Raw genomic sequence first — 12,939 nt, 5'->3', positions numbered from 1 at the left:
TTAGGAAGCTCCTCTGAGACCAATAGGCTAGATCAGAAGCAAAGGCTTTCCTGTGCCCTGGATTCCTAGGGTCACACACGCTTGTGCTGTCGGTGTTCACAGAAGTCACACACCTCCTTCCTGCATCCTTCTCTCACTGTCTATTAACATTACAATTGTAGTGTCAAACTACCAGCAATCAGGCTTTCACTAATAAGTCATGGTTTAGTCTGGGTTTAAACCCAGTTCAAGAGCAAGGCACACCACACCGATGGCTGCTGTGGAATAAGCCTGCTCTTGAACCACGCCGGGTGATGCACAGCCCAGGAGTAAGTGACCTGAACCAACATCAGGAACCGTCACCTGTATTTTTCCCTCTACATCACGTATTGGTCACCCACACAGCACAGTGCACTGGAAAACGCTTTTTATTTGAGGAACAGATGTAATTCAAAAGGAATCACAGAACATTTCTCTCCGAGCATCTCAAAGGCACTCATCATTTTGACTGCTTTGGTGAAAACAGCATTCCTGCGATGGAAACCTGGAAGTTTTGCACAGAAGACAAAAGTACCAACAACATAAGAAACAAATGCAGTCTTACTATGTGACATTCTAGTATTTCATAGTATTTTCCAATTGGCCTAGACTGAGAGGTTACAAGCATTGCCTAACAACTCACAAGAAACTATGCATTGGCTTCTGCCTGGAGCTTGTTTCTTCCCCACCGGAAGGTAGTTATGGTTGTTTACATGGGAAGGGATGAAATTGCAGCAAATAAACGGAGTGCGCTGACAACCCTGAGAGTCATCTTCCATGAGAAGAAGTTCTGATGGGGGATTAAACTGCTTAGTTATCTGTGGCCTTATTTGCACGCTGGGCATGTTCTTGTAATATGATCTGTCCAAGGTCTTGGTCTTCTGTCATGACAAAAGGACAGTAGAGAAGGGCAGTAATTGACATTCATTGCCCTCAAGTCCAAATATACCAGAATTGAGGTTGATTTGGCCACACCACCTGTAGGAAAATCGTCTGACAACTACTGGCCTCTTTTCTGCTCTCTATCATTCTGCCTGTTTTTAAGTAAAAGAGGCAGAAACACGTCAGCAAGTGGGAAGAGATCACTATTTGATCACACAATCAAGTCTATCAAGATCCATACACCAATAACTTGATGGTAATAATTGTTTTAGTTTCAGCTATCTTAAATTCTCTAAACACATTTACCATAATATAAATATATGTATTTTGCATAACAAACATTATCATAACAGAAAAACTCTCTCTCAACTGGGTTTCTGCTCATTTCCTACCCATAACTCTCTAACTTTGGCCAATACACGACTGCTGAAAGGTGCTCTTGGATCCACATTTCCTGCATTAGCTGGTTTTGTTACCGTTGAGAATGGCTTTGCTCTTGCGGCTGTAAAGTAAGAGGGAAAAACGATCAGCCTTGTGCAATCAAAGCGATGGTTAGTTGTGCCTTATATTCCCCTCCTAAAAATTACCTGCTCTTGGTCCAGATGAAGGCAGATGGTAAGGCTTGGCTCTCTCTACAGCCAGCTGCCTCTGACCTCTAGGAAGGGTCTTGCCGTGTTGGCCTGATAGAGAATTTCTGGCAACTGCTCTCTGTCTCCAGCGAGGAGCACAATCATTCTGATGAACGAAAAGCGTAAAGCAAGAAGTTAATTAATTACAAGAAGTTCGTTGCACGGAACTCTCGGTGCTATTTCAAGTTAGTGAATACGTTTCCTCTACAGGTGCAGTAAAATACACCCACGGCACAGAACAGCAGCAAGTTCTGCCCATCAGCGCACACCAGCTTCACCGGAATTTTTAGCCAAGTGGATTGAAGACTAGAATAATAACAGAACCTACAACTTTAAGTTAAAACCATTCTGGCACTCTGCAGAACCTGATTCTGACACGCTTGTCAGCACCCACAAGTTTCAAATGGCTGACAAAATAGCAGCCTTTCCCTTGTTTTTCCTGAAATGCCACTGCCTGAGGTGACTGAATCTCCAGGGCAACGGCGGGTTACATTGGACAAAAGGAAGTGAGTATTAAAATGAGAAAGAGAAAGCTACCTACACACCCCTTCCCCCTGGACTAAAGCTTTCAAACGCAGGCCCTAACCTTCCATAACCACCCCATAACTTTGCTTCCCTGGAAAACTATAGTTCCAGGAAACAGCAAATGTATCACAAAACCACAACAGAAGTTCCCATGACACAAAATTTGATATGGCTATTTTGAGATAAGAAGTTAGGTAAGAATTTCTGTCCTAAAAGGGGTAAAATGAAAGTTGTGGAATTGCAGACCTCACGCTATAACTTGAGGAAATAATAAAAAGAACAACCCATGATGCAAATTTTGCCTGTGGGTTGGCACCCAGAGCTGCGTGTGAGATACCAGCGATGACATACAACACACTCTTCATTCCACAGTGACCCAAACAACCTCCAATAATCCGAACCCTACGTAACATACGTCTCTGAATAACTGAATGTTAAGAGTGGCTGACCAGAAAGATACTTATTTAATCCTCAGACACAAACAAACTATTTGAAGCGGAGTCAACAACAACCTGTAACATTGAATTTCCAACTGCACGGGGTAGCTTTGGAGTAGTGACATCTTTTGTTCAACTTTTAGGTTCAGCTGTAACGTAAGGTATAGAGGCTTATTCCAAGTATTTCAAAGAATGGTGTGATAAAGAAAGCAGGATTCTTACTGAGCGCTGTTAAAACCAATTAGTAACACCTGAGAGAAACTGGCACACTTGGCAGAACTTTTACGCTTACCGTGAGATGAATGTTCATCGCCTGGTTCAGCCGTGCTGCTGCCGTACAGTTGGCACGCTGCAGGTGCTGGACTAAAAGAATTTCATGATTCTGTAAAAATTTCTCCGAACACTTCTAGGAGAAATAACACATTTTAAAACATATATGATGATACTGCTCCTTCTCTTGGCAAAGAAGAGATTCAGATTTTTTTCTTGCCCACACTTACTTGTTCAGAGTCTGTGAAAGGCAGCTTCAGGAAGTCTTCCACTAGTCCCATCTCCCGACAGATGTCATACATATCTTTTAATAGCTCTTCCACGTTTATCTTAGTGGTGTGTTCCTGCAGCAGAATTTAAGCCTCTGCCATGCACCTGTAATTAATTTTTTGAGACATAAAGGCATATTAATAGTATCACCAAAAAGACGCCCCACAAATATTGTATTCAAAGTTTAAAGGAAATTTAGGGGATTGTGATTTCTAGTGTTTGTTCTCCACCTTTCACAGTATTTCAATGCCAAAATGGTGGCATATATTTCTTTACCTATTGGACAACAGCACAGTGAGGAAAAGCTGCACTTCACTACAGCTTGAGAACAATAGCTTCACAACCTGTATATATCTGAGGGCTCGCCTATGCTCTCCTTGGCACACGAGGGACTGAAGAATTCTCACGTCTTGCCACGACACAGGTTTGATTGCAGCTGGTTCAACGAGCAGGGCCAGGGAATTCTGCAGAAGTTAGAGATCAGGTTTACTAAGATATATAGACACACATGCACACAACAAAACTATTCAAAAGTGTCTTCAGTAAGGGTGAATGTCTGTTGAATAAACTTAGATGATGACTAATGAAGGATTTGATACAGGACAGGTAAATATAAATTCTGAAGTATCTGCAGAAAAAAAAATCAGTGAGCCATACAGAACAAAGGGAGTCGTCTGAAAGGAGTGATTCACACATGGCCAGGATAACCAAATCTCCGTATGCAAACATCACCTTTTATAAATACAATCACATCACCTTTTATAATACACCTTTTATAAATTCTCCCAGGCAAACAGGTTATATTGACATTGTGACAGGCAACGAACAACCTTTAGCATCAGAAGGAACATGAATTAGATTGAAAAGTCACTTTTGCGGTCTTCTGTCTCAAATCTTGCTGCCAGGATGGTAGTTTAATATTTAAAGTACCCAAACCATTGCTTTTGAGAAAGTGCTCGACTGCTCTGCTGAAAACAACCTGAACAGACGGCTTTGGCAATTCACATGTCAAGCATTATTAATGTTGACTTCTTGATTGTCTTAATCCATTTCCTGTCAACGTAATTAAATCAGAATTGCAAATCATCACGTATCGCTGAAGGTGCTGCTGAAGCAGTTTTACAAAAAAAGCTTCCCATGTTTTATCACCTGTTATTAGCTAAGCACCAATTTTTTGAAGTCATTTTATAGATCAAAGCATTGTACTGCAATGTATGCCTAACTAAACTGGAACATACTTACTTCATAGTCCTTGTGGTCTAGAAGCCAAAAACCTTGAATAAGCTTAACAAGACCCCAAGGGATAGCAAAGGCAGCTGTGAAGGAGTCGACTGAAGTTTCTGTTTTATTTGGAAAGGAATGTATGATGTCTAGCAGCAAGTAAATTGTCTGATATTAAGCATCTAATTAAGGTTAATAAATTTTCAAGGTGAACAATTTATCACATGAAATAATATTATTACTCTTAATAATATAATATTAATAAATAATAAAGTGAAATAAGAATATAATAGTCGTAGTGCACAGAAAATACTCATGTATTAGTCTTGCCATTTTATGCTGTTGCAACCTGAAGATAGTCAGGCCCTAACAACAAAATTGCATTCTGAATAAATAACCAGAAAGACAGACTTTTTGATTTCTCTACGGCATTCAGAAAAGTTACCTTTCAATATTTAAACAGTTCCGTTGGAAACTCAGGCTCCCTCTTTAGTCACTGGAGCCACCAGCTGGACATTCAAAACATGTGAACGGCCAATGCTTGATTATTAAAGCAAACAAATTCTACAGCAGCATATATGAAACAACTGAAATTAGGGTGTCCTTACAGCACAGCTTAGCTCTGAATGATTAAAACTGGATTTAAACCAGTATGTGGATCACTCATTGGCAGTGTCACCTTCTCTTTCTGACAGCCGGTTTTGGGGATGTATTCTGATCAGAGAGCTCCGGGGTGCAACAGCTTTTAAACCCCCTGCTCTCTAGGCTCCCCTCTCGGGTCAGGCAACAAACAACCAAAGCAACACAGGTTATTTCGGCAGCTTAAAAATTAAATTTCTGCCCAATGACTTTTCTCTTCTCTCTGTTTATTATTCTGTGTGCCTGCACTTTTAAGAGAACAAAAGCAAGCCCTCTTAGCTGTGCTGGAAAATGGATGATTTCAGCAGAGTTGAGTACTGGTAAACCACTGTTAGAATTCCTCTTGCTCTGAAGCAGCACATTTTAGTGCATCGCTCTAGGAAGCAGCTGTTTGCTACAGGTATGGGTGCTTCAAAGATGAAAAACAGTTTACATTTTGAGAAAACCTAGGGGAGCTTTCTACCTTTAACATTGCTTAGTAAACCTGTTTTCTCATATCAGAAAAGACTTTGCAACAAAACATTTTTAAAATTCCTAAAAAATCTACAGTACAAAGAAATAAAACAATGCTTCTGTCTGTGACTTAATTCTTAACTAAACGTGTTCACCTGCAGTGTGTTTGAAGCATAAATTAGAAAATGCATCGAACACGTAGGTGACAAACATTTCAGACCCCTGATGCGCGTATACTGAAGGTGTAATAGAAATAACTCCAAGGGATACAATTGCATGTTTGTGGCTTTCTTCAATGCCTTCTAGCAAATAGAGCTCCAGCAGTGCCTGAAATGGAAAGGTAAAAGTTTTTTAAAAACTCCTCTCTTGGAGAAATCATTGGCTTTGGGGAAGGGCTGGGCTGGGGCTCGGGTTTGTTGTGGTTGTTGTTGTTATCTTCAGTGAACACAACACACGCACATAAACTAGGAGGTGGATATTTCCCTGTTCCACCTTCCTCTCCCCGCCACATCTCCTCAACTTGGTCTCCTACTGGGAAACCATCCCATCGACCATCAGGCAGTCAGAATCCCATTTGCCTCTGGAACAAAACGTAGCAAGGATTTGGACAGAGGAAAACACTAATTCCAGCCTCTCAGTGTCACAGATTTTCTCCAGCCAAAACAAAACAAAACAAAGTGCTCACGAGTCCAAGAAAGTAACAAACATACAAAGGCATGATCATGAGTTGAAGTAGCTGAAGTAGAAAGAAATTTCTGAGTCAGATGAAAGGTGTTCATTAGATCATTATTAATTATTAAAGGAGTTCTTGTGTGTGCTTGGCAGTTGCCAGATATAATTTTTGTGTGTTTTAAGAGACCAGCCTACAGCAAGAACTTGATCTCCTAGAACAGATCTTTTGTACCTGCTATTACAAATATTATTACCCTTCGTATTAATTACCTGATTTAGCAAGTTTTGGGTGTGGGAATGGCAGTTACAGTTCCACTCTGAAAAAAAAAACCCTGTTTGTGATTTTTTTCATCTGTTTGGCTTCTCTGTGAAGTGTCTTCTTTCCTACTTCTCAGGTGTCGAGCAAAATGCCTGGGAAGCGTGGAACATTACGTACACAAGAGTGCCACGCTGGCCATAATTCTTAATATCATAATATTCTGGGTATTGAATCATTTTGATGTGCAGGAATTTGCATGCATAACTCCTTACACATGATGTTGATAATATACCCCTAAATTTTAGTGACGGATGGCTCAGATTGATCCAATTTGGATTATGATCATGTGCTAATTTGAATAAAATGACAGGTGTACTTCATGCATGATGCTGAAAGGGTATGTTATATTTGTTGCTAGAGAGGAAACAATCACATGGATGGTATCTCAAATACAATTCTTATACAGGAGTATGCTTTGTGAGGTGAAAATCTGCAGGAATGACAACACCTTGGTATGTAAGAGTTGTGTTAATAACCCTTTCACAGTCCTTATGTGTATCTTGGATGGGTAAACCCTTTGCCTCAGTTTCTTTATTTGAAAAAAATATATCTAATTATTCAGTTAGACTCAATAACATACTGCAAATGCAAACCAACGTTAAATACCTTGCAATTAAACAAAATGCAGCATATGGGGTTTTGATACCAATAAAATGGATAAATCACGTCATCCAAAGTTTAGTATATTTCTAGCTGAATTTATTTAATTTCTGGATAGATTTTTGGAGCATCTTGTAACTAGGGAAGCGCACCACTGGCATGAAGATTTATTGCATCGCTTAACTCTTACATGTCTGGCAGCGTAGTAAAGTCCACAGAGGGGAAAGAAGCGTAGCCAGCCCGTAGGGAGGAGCTGAGGTGCCCACCCGGTGCGTGGGAGACCCGTGAGCTGTGACTTTTGCCATTCCCCCGAGTCCCCAACGAGCACCCTGCCCACGACCCACTGATACCCTTGGAGCTCTCCTACGTCCCAGGTTAACCCCACTCTCCCAGGTGGCACATGGATGTCTCAACGACCACTCCATTTTATTTCGTTTTAAGGAGAGAAAAAAAAACCTCTACTCTCTGCACAAGTGGGGAAGGTGCTGCAGGTCCGTTCAGAAAATTTGTTGTAACGCTCCGATTCCTTGGACAGGATTAGAGCTGACTCCTTTTGTCATGACTGGTGCTTGTGATCTGGGAACAAAAGCTCTTTTGTACTTAGGCTGTGTTAGAAGTTTGTTGGGCCACAGTTGTAAACGTGTAGGTCAGGGAATAAAGCTAACCATGCAATAGCTGTGCACCCATCAGAAGCGCCTGTTAACACCACCTGGAACATCAATGAAGTATAAAATTGAGGATGTGGATGTTTGTAAATTGAGAGGTCATGGAAGTTTTTGTAGTGACAGCTCTTATTCTCCTGTCCTTCTCTTGTAGGTGACAAAGGAGCAGCAAAATATGTTTAAGCAATAAGAGTGAAGATAAATAGTAAACATGAAGTGGAAATAATTTTGTAAAAAGTACTGAAATAGAAATATGATTAGAAGCTGGGACGTGTCTACCTTAGATGACTTATAAGTGGTGATCTAGAAGAAGCAACCTTTTTGAATCCTAATGCATTATACATGCTTAGGTTTCTCCTCTTTTAATTTCAATTAAAGCTTGTGTTAATCTGAAAGATCTTAATATTGTGCTTTAATGTTACATCAAAGATATAGTAACACTGTACATTTCACTAATGTGCCTTCTCAAATAGGAGCTGTATTTTGTCATATGATGTTTTGTGTCAGGAAATAGTAGGTTTCAACAGATGAACAAAATGTTTTAAAATGTTTGCTTAAAAGAAATCCCAACAGAGGTATAAAAATATACATGTAAGGAGCCCATTTCAAGTTACTGAAATGCAGACAGGAGGGAAAAAATCCTATGGGAAATCTACTTTTCAGGTGTTCATGAATAGTATCTCAGCTTCTGAAATGGTTAATACATTGGTTTCCCATTGCAAAGATGTGAATCACAATCCTGTTTCTGTTGACAAATGGAAATGATATGCTGATGATATCAGCCTTTCTTTCCTTTGCTCAGCCATGGAAATCAGATCTGTCATACCTGCTGGTATGGACAAGCGATTACAGCACAAGTGTGGGATGTGGTGTATTTTCTGAGCTGTAGGGGACATTGTGCCACTACTTACAGTCTAGTGTTTCCTAACTTTGCTGATCACAGGGGAAATATTTGTTCATAGGAGAAAAAAATGAAAAGCCGGTCATCTTCAACTGCCTTGGCATAGTGAAGTTGGCAGGATCAGACATTTTTGCCTTATCAAGGAAGATGCTTTAGGCTGAATTGGAAAGAGCGAAGGTTAATGGTTGGGAACAAAGGGAAATGCAGCAGTGGATTTGGTTTGATCTTCACTTGTGTTACATGTTTATTTGGTCCTCAGAAGTTGTTCTGTTCAGATTGAATGATTTTGTGCTGAAACAGAAAGGCTATTTCATACATGGGCTTGACGGGTCCAGAAGGAGGAGAAAGGAGTAATGTTTTCTGAGAGTGTATTTCACAGTGGGAGAGTGCTTCTGGTCCTGCTTAAATGCATGAGACCTGACTTGGTGTGGCAGGAATCATGTTCTCGAGTTGTACGGGCTGCCCAGTGCACCTAGTCTGCCTTTCACCAAGTTGGAGAGAAGGAGCTCCATTTAGTAATACTTGCTGCAGGCAAAGGTATAATTTTAATTCTGATTTCTTTGAGAATAAACAGCTAATTTCAAAAAATTAATAAGATCCTATGATCATTCTTCCAACCTTTGAAAATCTTGGGACTAAATGAAAGATAGTCCGCATGTTAACATCTGTATTCTGGAAGCCAGTATTATCACTTACTGAGCAAATTGGTTTGGTCAGGCTGTGTAACTTATGTAAACAGACACAAAATAAGGAAAATAAATATATTTGAACTGGTAATACTCTTAACCTAAATAATTAATGTGTCAGTTTTGAGTAACTGCGGTGGGAAGTGTCAGTAAAATCAAGCATCTCTGTAGAGCCCAGCAGATATTTATACCAAACACATGACTTTTCCTAGGATTAATTGTTTTATTTCCCTTTTATTTAACTATTAGACCTATTGTTTGATATGTTGTACAATTAAGATAAAAAGGAAGACAAATATTCAATATTCAGGTAACATATGAACGTTGTCCTTTATTCTAGTGAGTAGAGAATGAATTTTATATTAGTAATATGCATGTCTCCATTCTCAGGATCCGGTATGACGCTTCTCTAAGTAGCCTGACCCAAACCAGAAGAAACCAGCCTAGCCTACCTCCTGAAGTAATTTCACATTATTCCTAAATTACCCGTAACCTTATAATCCCTGCTTTATGACTGCTGTGCACAATTACTGGTGTAGCTGTGAAGTCTGTTTTCTTCCTTCATTTCAATTCAACAATGAAAAAATTTAAATTGTATGATTAATCAAGATACATTAGCCAATCTATTTTGTTGTTATATCCTGCTTTACTGGCAGCTTAACGAGTGTTGTTAAGCATTTGATTAAGTTATCCGATCAAAGCATCTCTTGTTAGGTTTTCAGCATCAGTGCTGTGCCAATACCTGGTCAAGCATTAATGCTTCGGTGTTTGAACTAACAACAGAACTGCAACAGATGTTTATTTTCCTTTAACTGCCAAGTGCATGGAGAAGGGCTGAACTTATTAACTAAATGGCTTAAGTAGAAGTTAACTCACCTACAAAGTGGTTTGGGTTCTTCTCAGGTCTTTCAGATTTGAATGCAAACAGGATTTTCTCTTGCACTTGAAAGGCAGGCTGGTGGGTAGATATGGCATGGTCCATTGCCTGGAGAAACAGGAATTATCCCCCTAGTATTGTATTGCACAGGCTGTTTTCTAACACGATAGGAGAAAACAAAATCTGTTCGTATTATATTTTTGTCACTACAATTTAAAGCACTCATCTCATGCTCTTCTCCACATAAAACCATCAAGCATTTTAAAATGTTAATCTTAAAAGGGATAATTTGATATAGGCTTTTTGTGGTTTCTTTGAAAATTAGCTGTTGTTGGGTTCTGTAGATCGCTTGTATCATTTACTTTGGCAAGGCCTTATACCGAGCATACAGCTAATAATACCACTTTATTTCTTCATCCTATTACAAGGAGTTTTTCTGATATTGACCTAAATCTGCATCCTTGCCAGGTGGTGAAAATTGCCTTCTGCTCCCTGTTTGTCTCCCTCACTACAGACCTGAGATTTTGAGTTTGGTAAATTTGCACATTGCTCTTTTATTCCTTTGATATGTGATGGCTTGATCACCTTTTGGATAGAGGAGGAATATGCAAATTCTATGAAAGTATTTGCTATTCTACTAGGTAGGCCCTTACAAACACCCAATCTCCTGTGCTTTCCCTACCAGGCCGTGATTCTAAGCAAGCACGTGGGGTACTCTGTCTGTGTTTTCTGTGCTAAAATAGACTTGTGGTTTCTATCAAGGAAAATACTATACATTGGTGCTCTTATGTATCTGAACATCAAACTCTCATCAGCTGTCTCTTCTGTTGCAAAATGTTTTTCAAGGAAAGGAGAAAAGATACTGCAAATCATGCTAAAAAGAGTTTCCATTTTCTTTCTGCTATTATGTCTCTGGCAGAGTGTTTCTGCTGTCCGCTTTGGATACATGCTTTTGGGCATGTCCTGTCACATGAAGCGTTAACATTTGGTAAAGTCTCGTAAATTTAATCTGGTCTTCGCAAGGGATGTGGAAATTAATAGGGAAATATATCTGTGTTTACCTAAAATGTTTTAGCATCAAATAACAAAGGTCTACTGATAGGGGAAATGCAGGGCAAATTCAATAAGAAATGCAGAAGGGTAGCATAAGGATTTGAAAACATTCTCATGTTGCACAATGCCGTGTTAAATCCTATTTCATAATGAGAGAGTAATGCAATGATAGCTGCAGTTGATGTCCCACAAGGTAGGCGATTTAGGAGCAAGTACTAGCAAGGCTGTCTTGTCAATACTATTTTGTCCTACTGCCAGTTCTGAGGAGAAAATATAAGCCAGGTCAGGGTGTATGTATGATTGTTATTTGGCAAAAGAATATTTTTCTGGTTTTAGCTGGGAGAGAGTTAATTATTTTCCCTGTAGCTGGTGCAGTGCTGGGCTTTGGACTTAGTATTAAAACAATGCTGATAACAGACCAATGTTTTGGTTGTTGCTGGGCAGTGCTTGTACTAGTCAAGGGCTTTTCCAGCTTCCCATGCTCTGCTGGGGGCACAAGCAGCCAGGAGGGGAGGGGGCACAGCTAAGAGAGCAGATTCAAACTGGCCAAAGGGATATTCCATATCATGTAACGTCATGCCCAGTACGTTAACTGGGAGGGGCTGGCCGGGGGGAGGGAAGGGAAAACCGCGGCTCGGGGACCAGCAGCGTTGGTCGGCGGGTGGCGAGTGGTTGTGTCATTTGTGTTTCTGGTTTTTTTTCCCCTTATTATTATAATCATTATCTTATTTTAATTATTAATCTGTTCTTATCACAACCCACAAGTTTTTTTCCTTTTCCTTTTGCTCTTCTGATTCTCTCCCCCGTCCCACAGCGGTGGGGGGAGTGAGCGAGTGGCTAGGTGGTGTTTAGTTGCCGACTGGGGCTGAACCACGACACAGGTAAAACTCTTCTTCTGTTACTTGCTGCCAAGCTTACAGTCCTTTCATTTCTGGATTTGATAGAACTGCTGTAGGAAATAACAGATCGGCTATGATGTTATATTCCAATTTTACGCTTTGTTTTCTCTGTCCATTACAATGACTGCAGTTGTTGTTTATGGGCATCCTAAGGATGCATAGGTACAAAAGGTGAAGATAAGCAGTACAACAGGGACAAATGAGAACTTAACTCCATCATATGCTGTTTTTCTGATTTAAACAGAAAAATAAAACAAGAATTGCAAGCAATATAGTTTTAATTACTTCAGTTGTTCTTCCCCTGTAAAACATCTTTATCCCTTTTCTTCTCCCAGCCAGTTCCTTTTCTTTACTGAGGATCAGATTTGAGCTTTGCGAATGCCTAAATCTTCCTTCTTGAGTCTTCAAATGTTTTCTTGTAGCTGTAAGTGTCTGTTCAGATACACACTCAGGCAGAGAGTGTTATGAAACTGAAACTCCTCCATAAAGTGAAATTAAACTGTTTTGTGAAAATGCTTGGAATTATCATGGTCCACTTGGATCCAAGCTGGGAATGAAACTCCACATTATTGGCAGTGCTCTCTTGCTCTTTTTATTTGCTTTGTTTGATTTAGTCTTTTGTTCCATTTATTTGTGTTTGGTTATACTGAACTGTGCCATAAAAGAGAAAATGAGTTTCAATATTGAGCAGCTATGTTTCTAGCAGTCAGTACTACAGCAACAGTAATGAGAAGCTCATATATTATGTAATACCTTTGATTTCACACGTTCCCCCAGTGCTTTAGTAACTTAAACTTTAGAATAGGGTTAGTTCGGTTCCTCCCGGATAAAGCTTCCACTAGGATTGAATAAATAATATCCTTACAGGTTTAAGACAAAAAAGGAAAGCATATCTTATTCAGATGGGAACTTACCAGGGAATTTAG

The 12,939-nt window shown here is 39.7% G+C and overlaps 1 long non-coding RNA gene across 1 annotated transcript in view; it reads right to left on the bottom strand.

Moving 5' to 3' along the window:
- Window positions 1–387: 387 nt before the first annotated feature.
- The window catches only part of LOC135316014 (uncharacterized), a 57,704-nt gene continuing 45,152 nt past the window's right edge, over window positions 388–12,939 (bottom strand). Inside the window, exons 2-8 of the long non-coding RNA XR_010375490.1 lie at window positions 5,615–5,671; window positions 4,274–4,420; window positions 3,376–3,495; window positions 2,992–3,136; window positions 2,784–2,897; window positions 1,293–1,635; window positions 388–523 (exon numbers count right to left, since the gene is read on the bottom strand). This is a non-coding gene — a long non-coding RNA (uncharacterized LOC135316014). The remainder of the gene's footprint in view (window positions 524–1,292; window positions 1,636–2,783; window positions 2,898–2,991; window positions 3,137–3,375; window positions 3,496–4,273; window positions 4,421–5,614; window positions 5,672–12,939) is intronic.

Source organism: Phalacrocorax carbo, chromosome 16, assembly GCF_963921805.1.
Source record: "Phalacrocorax carbo chromosome 16, bPhaCar2.1, whole genome shotgun sequence".
Lineage (NCBI taxonomy): Eukaryota > Metazoa > Chordata > Aves > Suliformes > Phalacrocoracidae > Phalacrocorax > Phalacrocorax carbo.
This window is presented reverse-complemented; position numbering and strand designations above follow the sequence as displayed.